The sequence below is a fragment of the Cololabis saira genome, chromosome 13 (genome assembly GCF_033807715.1).
Source record: "Cololabis saira isolate AMF1-May2022 chromosome 13, fColSai1.1, whole genome shotgun sequence".
In the NCBI taxonomy this organism is placed as follows: domain Eukaryota; kingdom Metazoa; phylum Chordata; class Actinopteri; order Beloniformes; family Belonidae; genus Cololabis; species Cololabis saira.
Genome location: NC_084599.1, coordinates 23,147,125 through 23,163,956, shown reverse-complemented (window position 1 = coordinate 23,163,956; position 16,832 = coordinate 23,147,125). Strand labels below are relative to the sequence as shown.

General features: G+C 37.9%; 1 protein-coding gene and 1 long non-coding RNA gene across 9 annotated transcripts in view; one reads left to right on the top strand and one right to left on the bottom strand.

The window, feature by feature from the left end:
* LOC133458462 (uncharacterized) overlaps positions 1-16,832 on the top strand; it is a 40,379-nt gene that overhangs the window by 7,161 nt on the left and 16,386 nt on the right. For 2 of the 4 annotated variants that reach the window (XR_009783954.1, XR_009783953.1), the window contains exons 3-4: positions 2,072-2,098; positions 2,205-2,315. This is a non-coding gene — a long non-coding RNA (uncharacterized LOC133458462). Of the gene's footprint in view, positions 1-2,071; positions 2,099-2,204; positions 2,316-2,603; positions 2,807-13,561; positions 13,653-16,832 lie in introns of those variants that run through there. The other 2 variants (XR_009783952.1, XR_009783955.1) reach the window with 2 other exon arrangements.
* pex5la (peroxisomal biogenesis factor 5-like a) overlaps positions 1-16,832 on the bottom strand; it is a 113,530-nt gene that overhangs the window by 83,088 nt on the left and 13,610 nt on the right. The window lies entirely within an intron of this gene.

The following is a 16,832-nucleotide window of genomic DNA, read 5'->3' as shown; positions in this document are numbered from 1 at the left end:
ATCACAAGGTGGTATGTGGTCCAGATCCTCTCCAACCTGGATAAGCCATAAAATGGATTTAGTTTGGCAGTCTGAACAAATGCATAAATATACAATAACAGTCTTCATCAGATAAGATAGAATATATATATATATATATATATATATATATATATATATATATATATATATATTATGAATTGTTCAATGCACCTTGCGTTCTTTTAGATTTTGTATCTTCTTATAGTAAAAAAAAAGGGCTGTGGAGTCACTTACTCTTCTCTTGCATAGAAAATGGCTGATCTTTTTTTTCTACTAACAAATTTTAATTCTTATTTAGAGAAACTACATACTGAAGTAAGCCTGTAATGCCTAGGTATTGCCAGGGGTATTGTCAAATCCTTTCAAATGAAGGACTAAATGCACACAGTGGATGATAAAGTAAGAAGGTTCAGGGCCTCTGCTTCTGCATTTGCACTGCATTTGCATATTTTGTCATAAATATGTTGGCACCAATGTTTTTCTATAGAAGCAGACACCATGAACTGTCCTGAGATACTTATACACGTTCTGTACACATGCAAATCTGTTTGTCTGTAGGGAAGCTATACACACTATCACTAAAATGGAAAGACAGCTTTATGTCTTGTCAGAGGCTTGAAATAGCAATATTTTGACATAGCTTCATTGCCCACTGGGCTAACATTAATTGCCATTTTACGGAAAACACACATTTAATTCCAAATTACAAACACTTGGATTCTCCTTTTGGTCCCTAACAAAAGATCCTTACCGTTTAATAGGTTTTATCTTTCAATTCCTGCTCTCTAACCTAGCCGACAGACTCCAACATGAAACTCATATCAGACCTACATGCGAACAATGTCTTAATTCTGTAGGCTTGTGTTGAAACATGAACATGAAAGGCATGCTGCCTCTCATAAAACATTAACACTGGATCCCAGAGCATGTAAAAAGCATGCGCAGTGCAACCTGGGCCGTTCATGGACTGAACTCAAGGAGTTACTGGCAACCTGACTAATGAATGTACATGCTAGACTGTGGATTGATTTGACTAAAAAGCAAATGCTAGTGAACTGGTGAGAGAAACAGCACAGAAGGTGTTGGGATCAGTGTAAAAAGTGGCCTGTGGTGTTCATTACACAGCAGCCCGTCCCCACCCTACATCTCCACAGTTTGCTTGCTCACATGAGATGCTTTTTGGCAGATGAACATTTCATTAACTTGAATTCAATTTGGCGAATGCTTGTGTGCTTGGTTAATCACTCTGTGGTGAATAATGCATTGGAAATTATCTTTATAATTTTGTGTGTGTGTGTGTGTGTGTGTGTGTGTGTGTGTGTGTGTGTGTGTGTGTGTGTGTGTGTGTGTGTGTGTGTGTATATGTATTTACTGTGTATGTGTGTACTGTGTGTGTATATATATATATATATGTATGTGTGTGTGTGTGTGTGTGTGTGTGTGTGTGTGTGTGTGTGTGTGTGTGTGTGTGTGTGTGTGTGTGTGTATGTATGTATATATATATATATATATATATATTATGTATATGCATATTGTTATAGACTGTAATTTGGGTCCCTGGTATGCAAGGAGCACATGCAAAGGATTAACATGCTGGCTGGAGGTCCAGTTAATGAAGAGCATGTATGGAAAAACATAATAGGTTTTAAAAGTAATTAAAGTTTTGCTTAAATTGTACTCTCAGGATGTCTTTTTTAAACAACATAAAGCTCAAGGAGTGTTTGATCATTATAATTAGAGCTAAGGAAGCTTCCTGTAACCAGATTTTGCATTGCTTTTAAGAAAATAATTGCAACACTTGAGTAAGATTCATGTTCTTCACCCTTACAAGTTCGAGCTAATGCTCTCTTCCACACTCAGAGGGCTATAAGTGGCTCTATACTGTGTTTGCCTTCCTCTTTTCTTTCCTCTCTTCCCGTATGCTGTCTCTGGAGATAACTCTGCTATCGAGTAACAGGGCACAAAATAATAGGCTTTGTTTTAGACCTCCATGATTCTTGCAGATAATTGATTTTATTTTGTTTTTTCTCCTCCCCTTTTGGTTTTTTAGATTACACCGGTGTCTCCCAACTGACGGGTGAGTTTGAATTGTAGGCCTTTAAAGTGAAGTCCATCTGTGCATCTGTGCATTTTTATTTTGTGAAAACAGAATGATGGTTCTTTATGGTCATGTCAGCCACAAGGACATGGAGCAAGCTTTCATGTCAGTGGTCATGACCACGGAGTCAGCAGACGAGGAAAACAACCTTGGGAAGCTCTGCTTTGAGCCATCAATTATTGATGATATAAGACAGGTAAAAGCTTGAATTTCATAAGCTTCTTTCTTAACTTCATTTGCCACCATCAGTAGTGACTTTGATTAGTGGAAAATTGCACATCAGGGACAGCTTCCAAATAAAGACTGCTGCTTTTTTTGGTTGACATGTTAATTATTTTTGATCTGAGAGAATGGTAGCTTGTCCAAGAAGTTCTTGAGCATGCGATGAGAGGGAGACAGCCAAGGCAGGCATGATTCACGAAATACATTCACAGACATCTTGCCACAAATAAAGTTCTATTTATTTTATTGATTTGACCCTTAGATGAACCTCAGGCTGGCCCTTAAGGAGCTCTCATCTCTCAGTGACATCTAACATCTGAACAAGGTGAGATACAAGCACTTTTATGAAACAAAGCTTGTTTATCCTGTGATATGCTTGCTGTTGCCTCAAATGTTTCCCATCCTGACCTCGCTCGAGTCGTGTGCACTCTGTCATCAGCATGTGTATGGCAGAAGCCAAGGACATCCACATGGGGTGATTTATAAAACCCATGAGAAGGGCAGAAAGTAGAACATGTTATCTGTAATGACAAAATATATATATAAAAAAAACAACTGAAACTCATACTGCAGTGTAAATTAAAGTGCTAACTTATTTCCAAGCTGAACTCAGTTAACATTTTCTAGTGTTGTGATCAATCAAACATTAACTTGTTCCTGTATGAAGAAGGGTTGCTGCAGATCAATACAATACTCATCCAGAGGGCCACTGAATGGATTTGATGAGGTGGAAAATGATGTGAATCATATATATTGGACTTGCACTTCACAAATCTTTCCAAACAGGACACATATGAGGAGACTTTGGACCATAGTGTTAGAGACAGCCCTGCTCTGTCATTATCATCAAAGCACCAAATGAAGGAATGAGATTTGGAAGGACGGTGCTCCATCCTCCCAGCGGAGTTTCAAAGATGTGTAGAATCAAGGACTGAAGCAGCTTTTTATTCCGTCTTTCATTAGGTTGTACTCGTCGTGCATAGATGGAAAAACGTGCATATTTTCTGTGAGTGTCAGCTTGGATTATTTTAGTAACAAACCAGGTCACAAAGCAGGTGTTGGAGCAGAAATATCAACCCTCCCCATCTTTATCTCAATTCAGCTTTACATCATTCTACATTCAGTGTACACCAGAAATTGGCAGCACACAGATGTGACACATAATTTTAAAAAGACAGAACCTCAATAGTCTGTCTGACTCCACCCCATAAAACCGGCTAATGTGGAGAGTGCTGTAAAGTCATGGTTGAAAAAAGGACCTGATGTACTGTAACTCATGGTATTTTAACCAAAACATGTCACTCACGCTGCATTAAGACCTCAGGAAATTGTTTTCTACTTTCAAAAAAAAAAGGCCATATGTCTCCTTGAATATTTCTACAGAGGGAGAAAAAAACATGTTTATCTCCCACTATTATTAATATTAACAACAAATACTTTTATACCAGCCGTTGAAACATTTAAGCTCCACCAACTAATTATGGAAACTGTGTAACATGTAATGGAGTTTATTATCCAATACACAGAGTACTATAAACTACACACACAGCAAAATGACAAAAGTACCCCAGCAATTATGATCAAGGGAACAAGCTTGATTTTCTTTTTAATCAAATGTTTACTTCTTTCCTCAGATGACGGCAAAGCCAAATGAAAACCTATTAAATAAGGCTTTCAATCCATGATCATATTGACTGTGGTTTATTCCCTCGAAGCCATGAGGAATAGACAGTAGAGCTTGATATAACATGTAACAATCTCTTAATTACAGTATAGCTGTGTACAAAAGAAGCAGCCGGCAGTTTTTTTTTTCATTATGTTGACAAGAGTCACAGAAAAGCTCTCAGAAACAAATTATCCATCTGGAACCCATCCATCTCTCCATCTCTCCATCTCTCCACTGGAAGAAGTGGTGAACTTGAGAAAAAACACCATCAGTTCAGAAACTTGAATCTGCCCCTCAAAATGCAATCTTCTAAAATGTGTGATAACCAGTGTCAGCTTGTTTTATTCTAAACAACAAACCAGGTCACAAAGCAGGTGCAAAGCAGGTGCGCAGTTTTTTTTTTAATTATCTAATGGTATTCACTTTTTCACAGAGCTATTTTATTTATTTTCAGTCTTTTTATTAAGGACATGTCTGCTGAAAATGCATTTCGGTTTAAAAGAAAATGCTCTGAAAGCAAGATTGTCCTTTAAACTGACAATATTCTACTCCGCTGCTTCCATAAAGTACAACTCTGCACAAGTCATTGCCTTTTCCACAAATATCTTTACATTTAGATGATATCGGTCGTAAATCAAAACCCAGACAGAATATCATCATCCATATTTACAGTACTAGAAAAGAAACTGATGTACTGAAATAATCTAAGAGAAAAATACACTAATTCATCAGAGCACATTGGTTTTCAGAAGGCAGTGAATAATTTAACTAGTTCATCTTTACCATTTTATACAGGTGTTCATCAGTTTTCCATTACCCTGACATAAACTCCCCCAAGGCTATTGGTTGCATAGTGGTGACAGAGCTGGGCTTGGGTCTGGAGGACCCAGGTCCACGGAAGTCCACGGATTGCAACCAAGGACCAAGGTCAACCACCTTGGGCCCTGAGCAAGGCCCTTAACCCTAACTGCTCCCTGGGCGCTGTAAAAAAAATAGCAGGCCAGCCACTGTAGTCCAACTAGAGATGGGTTAAAAGCAAAGAATATTTTCCCCTTGTGGGATGAATAAAGGCTAATAAAAATTAAAAATTATGTTCAAATCTAAATGGTGTCAGATCCAGTCTCAGGTATGAGGCTGGATATGAAGATACGCTTTGAGTGGCTTTAACTAGTGTTTCGAGTTTCTAAATGTAACTGTAACTTACCTGCTCCCTCAGTCCGAATCATGATGAATAATTGAAAATAAAATCAACGTGTGACTCATTCCTTTTATATCACCTTCTCGTACATCACATCTAGGGGGTACTTTGATAGTTTGCGAAGGTCACCTTGATGGTAAAAGCAAAACTAAGGGACGAAAGAGGTTTAATAGCTGTGAGGATCAGAAAACCCTCGGGTTGAACTTTACCTTTTCAATAACTTGCGTTTAGTCATCATATTTTGAAAGAACAAAAGACTTTTCCAGGCTCCAGTGACCAATTTGGTCTTTCCTTATACACCTGCCCATTAAGAAAAAGTGTGGAGAAAGAGGACAACAAGCTCCTTTTGCAGAGCCAGCCAAAGTCATTACTTACACTTACTTGCAGCTTGGCTTACAGCTGCTAATGATGAGGGATGGCAGTAAGAGGAGGAGAATCCCCCCTGTGCATTGAGGAGGACGGTACAATAACCTGATTACTAATGGCTGCCTGGGAAAAAAACATTAGATTCTTTTTACAGACGCAACACGCACTTTGAGTCCGAGACTGTCCTAGATCCAAGCAGCTGCACTGTCTCGCTCTTTGTAGATGAGTTTACGTTTGTGCTTTTACAGCTGTTGTATCTTTGGCTGAGGTAGCTGTCCGACAATGAGTGTAGTAGGGGGAAGAAAATACATCACGCTGTGCGACTTCGAAGCCCAGAGCAACTCACATAACGGTTTAATAAATTAGCTGCAGCCAGGATAGTTGGCTTATCTCATTTTGCTATCGCCAGTTTAGCTCAGGCCCATTCATTTAGATATTAACTGAGAAGGTGAGATAAGAGAAGAGGTGAGATAATATTCAGCCATATGCAACACAGAAGTCCAAAGTCATGCTAACATCTCTGTTAACTTCTAGTGGTGCTTTAAAGGGTGAAGATGAAGCCATTTCCAACATGCAGTCTTAATGTTTTTCTTATGGCATCCTATGGTAAAGAATCCAAGTTAGAAGAGTATAGGACTTCACAATAGTAGCATTATTGTCTAATATTGATACAATTCTGAATTGATAAACCTCTGATATGTGAAAAGATAAATAGACAAGATTGGTAGTTTGCTGCACTGTTAGTGCAGGTTAACCATGGCCAATATATATAGCTAATCCATTCTCATGGATTAGCTATATACCTGATCAAGGCCTACATACTTAAGAATTCCAATACAATAAAAGATAGGGTTTAAATAGGCCTATGAGTTACATAGGAACTGAAACTGAAACAGAAACTGAAAGTGGATATACTGTGGATTACTTCAGTCAGATGTGAATATAACTTTCATATTCTTCTCTGAGCAGTCTTAAAGTCTTGGTCCATGTGTCGTTCCAGGCAGTTTTCTGTTTTCCTGGTTCCTCTTCTTGGCTCTTGTGTTTTAATTGCAGAAATAGTCCCTGGTGTTTAAGTGTGTGTCGGGGATCAGCTGCAGCTCATTATCGACCTTCCTAAATACCTGTTTGCTGCCTCCATACTGCCTACTCCAGTTATTCATGTTTCAGGACAGTTATTGCTTAGTGTATCTGGGCATAATCCTTTAAAGTTGCTGCTTATTAGGTATAACAGGTGTACCTAATAAAGTGGCCAGTTAGTGTATGTGGCCTCGTTTACAGCCTTTTTGAATGCACATACCATTCAAAGGTGCACTCATTATTGATTTTAGTTAAATTATTTGCTCTGGCAGTAATAAGTGACCAGAGTCTCAATGAATGCAGAAGGGGGAAATGTCAGAAACTGACCCCACGTAAATTGACTGTCCCTGTTTAATAGAAGTGGGCTCTACTTCAGTTGCTCTTAAGATTATTTTGTTCACCTCTGCCTACTAAAATCCTTCAGCTTAAAGAACTCTGTGTGTTTGTTTTTTTATTTTCTTCCTGAGATGACACTGTTTCAGGTTACATTTTTGGATGCAGCAGCCAACTTTGTTGAGTGACACCTCGAATGAAGTGAATGCGCTGATGTTGGTTAGCTGACAGGTTGTCATGTAATACAGCGTGGGGGCCGTCATGTACATGCAACAATAATTCCTGGCTTTAGCAACAAGACATCATTTCTTAGCAATTTTGTATTGAAGACTTTTTTATTTGTAACTCATGTTTTTAGCAACATTTTGAAACTGAGAATATTTTTTAATCAAAACAAATTTTCGGTTTGTGGAAGTTATTTTTTCTTCCACAAGTAATTACATATTATCGTTGTTGACTCCAAATTCCCCTGTGGTGCTAACCTTTCCATTGCTTGTATGTGTGTCTACAAACACACACAAAGAAATCAGGTTGCCCAGACACAAGCCCATCAGGCTCTTGTTACCTTGAGTGACTTTGGTCAATTAAAGGCTTTGAAAGGAGGAGCTGCGGGAAAAGAAACTAGCAAAGAAGAGGATGAAGAGAGGAATCATTACTATCTAGCAAGTATCTGAAGCACACCAGCCTGCCTATCCATAACATCACAAAAAAGTTAAACCCCATAATTTTTTTAATTCATTTTACAACAGTTATATAATATAACAGTTTCTTTCTTACTGGTCAGGTGGCACAAAAAGCCTATTGATTTTCACACCTCCTATTTGCTCGACAGTGTGATTCACATGAAGGAATTAATGAAAATCCATTAATCAACCTTAAAAGCTTTATAGCCATACAAGATATTGAGTGAAATATATAGTACATGTACAAATGCTGAATTTGATATGATGGGAAAAAACTAAAAGCTAATCAATCAATGTAAAGCAGGTGACTCTGCATTACCTGGCTGTTACAGGTCAAGTGTTATGTCTTCCCAGATTATGCTACAGTTTGCCCACCCCCACCCTGACATAGTATGGTGTCACAATGCCCGGACGCCCTGACACCCAACCCAACCCCCCCTCCCTGTTGTCACCAGGCCTGGCTCCTGTTCGCCGGTCCCTCACTGAAACGGTTTCAAGTCCGGCTGAGCAAACAAGACAGTCTGCCAGGAACGGCTTATTGTTTGAGGATTCTCACTCATGCTGCCAGAGGAAATTAATGCTCTTTAGATGCAAGCTTTTATACCCTCATGAAATGATGAATTCCTAAGAATGTGATAGTAAAAAAGCCATTCACAGTAATTTATGGAGGGTTGCTTTCGTCATTTATTATGTTATTTTGTTCAACAGTTAATTGTGGTAACACTTTTTTTTTCATTTCATTTTTATTATCTTTAGATACACTGAAAAATGTCTGTAATTAATAAAACAGAGGAAATTAAATCGGTGTAAAATGAATTCCCATTCAAGCACTGATATTAATTTGCATTGAAAGTCAATTTAGCCTGAGATTAACAAAAGTGACTGAACTAGTGATGCTTTATAGTTAATACTGTTATCGATAAAAAATACTGATAACAGTATCACGGTGGCACAGCTGGTAGTGCAGCCGTCTCACAGCTAGAAGGTCCTGGGTTCAATTCCTGGTGGTGGGTGTTGGGTGCGTGTTAAGTTCCCCCATGATTTCAGCGCCCACACCCTGGCTGGGGTTGGTGAAAGGGTCTTTCTGTGTGGAGTTTGCATGTTCTCCCCGTGTTCCCTTGGGTAGCTAATGTGAGCTACCCTCATGGAAACATGCAGCAGTCCTGGGCTATACATGCCCCCTCTGGCCAACCGGGGCTCCAGATGGGGTGGGGAGGATCTGGCTGGAATAACGCGCTACGTCCGGCCGGAGAAGCCTCACCCTGTCTGGTGAAAAGAAGTGGTCTGCTCACTCCTGAAGTGAGGAGACTTGAGCTCAGTGTGGCCCTCCCAGGGTTGGTAGAGGGAGCAATGCCCAGGACTGATTTCGGTAGGAGCACTGGGTGAAGATATGGGAAAAAATCTGGGCTAAAAAAAAAAAAATCAGCCAAGTAGCTTTTTCGGACTTCTAGTGTTCAGACAGATCCAAGTAATTTAGCAACATTTTAAAAGGCACTTAGGGGCGCTTAGGCAATATAAAACTTCAACCCAGACTGCCAACATCCATATTTCTAAAAGTCACGACCTTACTTAAGGAAGGACTTTCTTTTTCTTTTTCTTTTTTTTTTTTTCCATAGATGAGCTTTAGATTTAAGCCATAAAAATGAATAATTGGACTGACATTGTCTGAAGCAAGCCCTTGTAGTTAACAAGTCTGGCACTACTCAATTTTGTGATTTAATGGGCTGAAGTGCAGGAGAACTATAGGCTAAATATACTGAATATCTTTATTCAAATGTGATTTTGACAGTATAATCGCATCCCAAGTCAGGGAGGAAATTTACCACTGTCTACCAACTAAGACACATAAAGAAAATGTTTCGTTTTTTTTTTACTTTTCAAGAAGCCAAAGCCACGCACATAATGAACACTTAATGTAAAGGCACATCCAGTGGGTCCATTAAGAAAGACATTATGTACTTAGGAATTCATTCGTGGCTGTTGTTATTTTAAAAGTAATTACTGGGCCACGTCAATAGGTCATGTGGATGCACGTTGTTCAACTGAGTGAAGTGGGTGACCCCACATCCTCTCTAAATGGAATATTTTCAGGGCTTTCACAATGAAGAGCCGTTTGTCAGATGGAGTTAATTCCTGGACAGAATGTTGTGAATGACTTTGCAGACTTCCCTACAATAAAGCAGTGTCTGCAAAGCCATTTCATTTTAAGAATAGGTTCAGTCAACCATCAAATGGCTCTACTGTGATAGTGGCATTGTAATGGTTAGAAGCTTCAAACTAAATGTGTCACAAAGAGAGGAGGAACACATATATGGTAGCTTCCAGAAGTTATTAATGGTTCTCTACTGTGACAATGCTTTACATCGTGTTGCAGCAGGTAAATATTTCTGGGTGGGTGCAAGTACATGCATAAGAGTGAGAGAGGGACGAGCTAGACAACATGTTTAGATTAGTGTTGCAACACCTGCGTCTGTGTACAATGTGGAGAAACTGCACTACACAGACAGATGTCCACATGCAGGTCATACCTGTCAACAAAAAAACAATTTGTCACATGATCAATGGCTTCTTGGAATATAATTGATCTCAGTGGAGGCAGGATGCCATCCAACACAACCTTGTGTGGCACCACTGACCATCACACAGAAAGACACAGACATGAGTCTCTTTCTTTCAAGACATCTATTCAGCGGTAGAGGTGACATCATCATGATCTCAGTATCCCACTTTTAAGAATTTATCTTTCACTGCTATTAATCTAAAATCAGCAGTAATGCTTTTTTAAATACACAAAATTAAATCAAAGTCTGCTCAAGGGTCACTTTGGCCTGATACATTTTTTTTACAAGTAAAGTGGACTTGAAAAGCCGGCCCAGTGTTGTGTGTTCGGTCCTTGGCAACACTCTGCCTAGGCTGGATTTTTTTTTCCCTCCCCTGAGCTCTTTATCAGGACAAGACTGATGTCTTGTTAAGACTGATAACATTAAGCCAAACACAAAACCAGATTTTCAGCAGTTCATGTACACCAGCTGTGCAAGGTAGGATACTGATGGCAGCTCTCTACAGTAAGTCATTTCAAATTTTCTGCACACTGCATCACTTGCTTCTGTTCACTGTTGTCTGGATGGCTTTTAAAGCAGGCACACTGTCCCTAAGTCTAAGCAACATTTTGTTTCTCACAGTTATACTTTTTTAATATGAGCAACATCCAGTCGCATCACCAAGTCAGCATGTATATGTCCAATTTCAATCACCATCAAACGATGAATCAGTGCAAAGCCGCAAATTAGCATCACATGTAATTAGGCTAATATTTTATAATCTCACCCACTGGCAAACATGCACACAGTCCCAGTCAACAGATGCTATTCCCTGCAAGTAATACAGGATGGGTTTAAACAAGAGCGCTTGTTAAAAGAAGCACACTTACATGCTGCATCAAGTCCTCTTACAAGGGACTGATACCAAATACTCCACAGTCCAGATATTCCTCTTAAATTGCAGATATGGAGGGGACATGTGGCTAATTCAAGTCTTTTGATCAAATGTAAAGGTTAACTTTTATTATCTGTAATTATGAGGTGAATAGTATTGAAGAGAGGATTGTAGAGAGGAGTGTGCTTTTTTGTGGAAATAGATATAAACTTAGGACACAAAGCACAGACTCTTCTTCACACCATCCATCACCTTGGAGCACAAGCTTAGTGCTCTGATGTTTTTATGTGAACCAAATCAGCTCCTTTTCTTGTTCTTTCACACACAGGGACACACAAATATATATATATATTATATATATATAATATATATTTATATATATATATATATATATATATATATATATATATATATATATATATATATATATATATATATATATATATATATATATATATATATATATATACCCTTGATGATAACAACAGACTTCAACATGTTATGAACAACCAGTCGCTGTTCAAGAGCTACCTTCATCAGTGCAAAAATGAAAACTCAGTATAATGATTTTCTCATGTTGGGCCTCTCAGACAGACCAGAGTGGTCTCTTGAGGGGTGGATATACTAATGTTGAACTTTTCTTCATGTTAATGCCACATTACTAAAATGGGCTGCTTGCAGTGTGTTTGATTGTGACGTATGGCAGGGTGGGGAAGTAGTCCTCGTACAAGATTAGAAGTAGGCACCAGGGCTGATTACACAAGAGGCTGTGAAGCACATATCATACAGCCCCCCCTCCCCCCTTCTTTTCTTCTCTAACCCTCTGCCAGACTGGAGAGTATCCAGCTCTGCTATCTTGCTCTTTTTAAAAAAAAGTTCATACAGAAAATAAATGCAAAGAGACTAAACATACCAAGAGCCAAAATCGGTAGAGAAGCAAAATGTGATTGTTCTCGTACAATCAAGTCTGTTGTAGTTAAAGCTGCTAGTTCTGCCAACAGTGAAGTTAAAATACATGATAATAATAATTAGACTCTACAAAGCACAAATACTCCTACTGATTTAAATTATTAGTTAGAGTTGATTTAGTTATTTATTTATTCTTTTTCTGAAAATGTCACACACTTCAGTCCGTAATGGGGATGAAAACCATCTGCCATACAGCAGAGAAACATTCCCTTCATATCCTTTAACTATAAAAAAGGACTGAAAATGATGACTGACTTAAATTACTTATCAACTTGAATATTTTTCCATGTTCCGGCTCCTAAACATCAGCCGTAACATTCTTGCAGACATTGTACATGTTCAATGAAACTGGCATAATCTGTTGCCTCACACTTTTCATAGTCTTGCACGGCTACACTGTGTGAAGAATGAAGGAAAATTAAGCATGATTGAATATTTTCTTGAAGATGGATTTGATCTGTAGCAAAAATAATTTACAGCCATGATATGGAAACTGAGGTACTGAACCAGGAAACTTATAGCCCTAATTTTTTGCTGTTTTGGCTTGGACTCAAAAGCACCACCTGGTCAAGAAAAAGTAACTCACAGACTTTCCATCTAAAGTTGCATTAACTTTTAACCAAGATCTTGAATTGATGAAGGCAGAGTTGGACCATTCCACATCCTAAGATTCTCTGTGGATTCTGGACTCTGTAGTAGCTAAACCATGTGTCAGAATTATGCCCCATGCTCCCTAAACTAATGAACCGAGGAAACCTTGTACTGCCCAGATACAATAGAGCCTTCGCACTGTAAGTGCTCGGGCCCTAATAAACCTAATTTTAAGATTTACAGACTGAAGCAACCCCAGATCATAATGCTGCCATGGCTTGTATTGTAGGCAGTAAGCATGATTGCTCCATCAGTCCAGATTCACCACAGTGTGAATATGGACTGATCAGACAACGTATACAGTAAGTTGGTTTCACACTCCACAATTTTTAGATAAATGCTCTGTTCACTTCCAAAAAAAACCTTGATCTATCCGTCTGGTTCTAGCAGTGGTTTCTTCCTGTTAAAGGGGAGTTTTTTTTCCTTTTCAAAGTCTCCTGATTCTAGCTCAGGATGGGAGATTTATCAAAGAAAAGTTTTGATGCAGTCTGTTACTTTGGTGAAGCAATCATTACCATCATTGTGTATACAGTATATTTGCTCAGTATTAATTAGACTAATTTGGAACAAGTTGAACTGTATTGTTGAGATGATATTTTATTGTGATTTGGCTCTATATAAATAAAGCTGAATTCAGTTGAATTATGTAAATGATGGATAATAATGAATGTCATATTCTTGCTAAAAAAAATACTGAAGGTTGAAAGAAAGACTGTCAACAAAAAACAGTAAAAGGACAAAACAAAAAAATACTGGTGTATTGAGAGGTATACATCATCTTTTCATGTCTGTTTCTTCTTTCGCCGCACGACTTTTAAAGCTTTTAATGACCCTTTTCTCAGGCAGCCTGTCAGAGTACTCCGGGGTATGTGATGGCTCAAGGAAAGGCTTTAATTGACATGAAAACTTGGATGAGGTGAAGAGAAGAAGCAGGTAAAGAAATGTTTAAAGTCAAAAGGTTGCAAGCTCCTGCTCAATGTCTGTTTTTGAGTCCAAATGACAATGGTGTGAAAGAAAACTCAAATTCTCCTCTGCAGTACAACTTCAAGATGATGTGGTCACTGTTTTTACTTAAAAATAAGGTGTGGATAACATTTTTGAAATGTTCCAAAAGGTGTGAGATGTTGAGGTTTGACATCACGTTAGAGGAGTTGGACGGCCAAATTAGAGAGTCGCTGCCTGTCTGCACACATTTGAGACTCTTCTGTGACCTTTTCACTTGAATTCTCAACTGGAAACAGAAAAGCAGCACTATGATGGAGAAAATACTCTCCTGGCTACTGGTGTGAACCAGTACCACAGACAGGCTACTGTTACCTCAAGAACATCCTTATCTATAAGCTGGAAACTTGATAAACCTTGTGTAAATGTTCTTAACTCTAAAATGAAATTTGGTGAATGGATCTTGTTCTGCTTCCTTACTTTAATTGCAAGAATAGTGTTGATTTGGTTTTTCAGAATTATTTCCAGAATATTTCAGACGTATGTTAATGATCACAAACAGTGGAGTGTAGTTGACAGCAGTCTAAAAATAGAAGTGTGTAAGTATAGGTGGATGCTGATTCCTTATCTCTTCTGGAAGTTTATTTCCATCCAGCCACCAATCCAGACACTTGTAGTTAGTGGTGCTCGCAATGTGAATGAATGAGTCCATTGGTGAGTAGCGGGTGAAGAATGGAAGTCTGAACCGCTTATGCTGAATGTGTCTTGGGTTATCCTCCAACAAAATAACATTTTTTGAAAAAGCTACGGTACATTTATAAACTTCAAAACTGAGATGTGCTTCAATATGCATTCTTATAATTCACTACATTTCAGAGGGAAATACAGTACTCTTTATTGTACTTCATTTATCTTTCAACTTTAGCTTATTATTTTTCAAAGAAAATGTTGCAAAATAATAAATAAGCTTTTAAAATATGCTGATCAAATCTTAGTATAAAATCAAGTCATTTATTCTTTAGGATATCAATCTGATTATGATTACTGAATGATTCATTTGGATTCCTTTGATTGCTGATATGGCATTTTTTTTTCAACAAATTATGAAATGTACATCAGAAAAAAAATTCACTTGAACATTTTCTGTGTGATTTAAGTGTTCACTAATTTGTTTTAGCAGTGTAAATTATTCAATACTGTGTTAAAGATTAAATCTTCAATAGAAGTAGCACTGTATTGCTTTATTATTAATTATAGGTTTTTAATTTACATAAAATAAAACGTTTTTTTTTTTTTACGTGAAAATGTCTCATTTACACAGTTCCCCAAATATGTGCATTTTATACCGGTACTATTTATCTGAATTCATTTACATCATTATGCGTATTGTAATAATATATATATATATATATATATATATATATATATATATATATATATATATATATATATATATATATATATATATATATATATGCAGAAAAAATCTCAATAGTTTGAAACTATAGTTTTCACAAACTCAGACTGTCAGACTGAAACCTGTGATGAATTAGTGACATGTTCAGCATGCTCTCTGCCTCTTGTCTGATGACAGCTGGGATAGGCTTCAAGATCCCCCCGTGACCCTGTGTAGGAAGAATTATAAGCAGAAAGTTGATAGATGGATGAATCATGAGACTGACCTGACTGACTGGCACTGCAGAGAACTTTCACTGTCTCCTAACTGATGCTGCTGTAGACTCTGTTTTATAGTCTGTGTAATTTTAATTCACCCCTAAAACAAGTTATTTTGGGCTGCTTCAAGTATACATTTCCACCCACAAGGGGGAACATATAACATAGTTTGTCATTCTGTTGCAGTGTTGTAGCCTCCCCTCCCCCCCAGCACATCTCTCACCTGGTGACACCTGGGTTAGGCTCCAGACTTACATGACAGCATCGACCATTACCATGAAACATTATTCCTCCTTTCTACCTTGAATTGGAAAAGCCAATAAAAAAAGATGCCCTTTTCAAGTCCGCAAACATAAACTTATCGTTACAGTTTTCATTTTTACTGATGTTAATCTATTTTTTTACCATCAAATTATTAAAAAGTGACCTCTATGACGTGTTCTGTAACTGCAGACTGGCAACCCTCTGAAACTACCCCTTACTCCAAGATGAACAACATCAATTTTTTATAAAAATGTCATGAAATCCCAATCATTATGCATATGTAATCTCAAAATCTAAAAAACAAACTGCTTTTAGAATTAAAGCAGGGTTGTAGGGACTGCGGGACTTAGTCTATCAAATCTTTCATCTGGTGTGTGTTTGATGATTTGACACAAACATACTCTACACATCAAGAAAGCTTTAACAACTAAAAATAGTAACAGAGTCTTGCAGCTGCACTAGCTGAACCACACGATCTCATAGTCACAAAACTACACAGGCATCTCTCTCATATATAGACCCTATCACGGAGTCACAGAAGCCACTTCCCTCTCATTGCTTTTGTCAGTGATGGATTACACTGAGACAGAGGAGAGAATTGGAAACTACAGTGGACCAATGTTCCTCTTGCCACCAGAAATGAGCGGTCGAGACCTGCATAGCTTGCTCTTATGATAGGATTCAAAGGGATGTTCTTTTGTTTTGCTTTTCCGTCAGATTTGGTCTCTTAAGTATTGTTTCCAAGATAACAAAAACGCCATTCTCTATGAAACACTGAAGTTGGTGGCTGCCTCAAAGTTTTGTACTTTTTTTCCTCTTGTCTTACACTCAATCACTTACTATTTGCAGTTTAAGAGCTGCTAAATAAGTTCATGATTCAGAATCCTTCAAATTGTGTTTAGGTATTTTCCTTGATGAAGTAGTTCACAGTTCAATATGAGCCTCAGCTTTAGAGAGTTTGGTTCACACTCTGAAGAGAAAATCAAATGAAAAAGAAATGCTGAACATAATTAAAAGTTTGACCCTGCTAGAAGTAGAAGTTGATGGAAAGTAAATAAGTCACTGCCAAAAAAAAAAAACCCAACAGTTGTATATATGAAAAATTGAGTGACAGGTTTAAGGGCCAAGACCAGGGACAACAAGTTGAATTGTGCTTTTGCTTTACAGTGCTCGCCTTAAATTAAAAAAAAGAAGGCCAAAAGATTTAGTGTGTTTTTTTTCTACCTGTTTAAT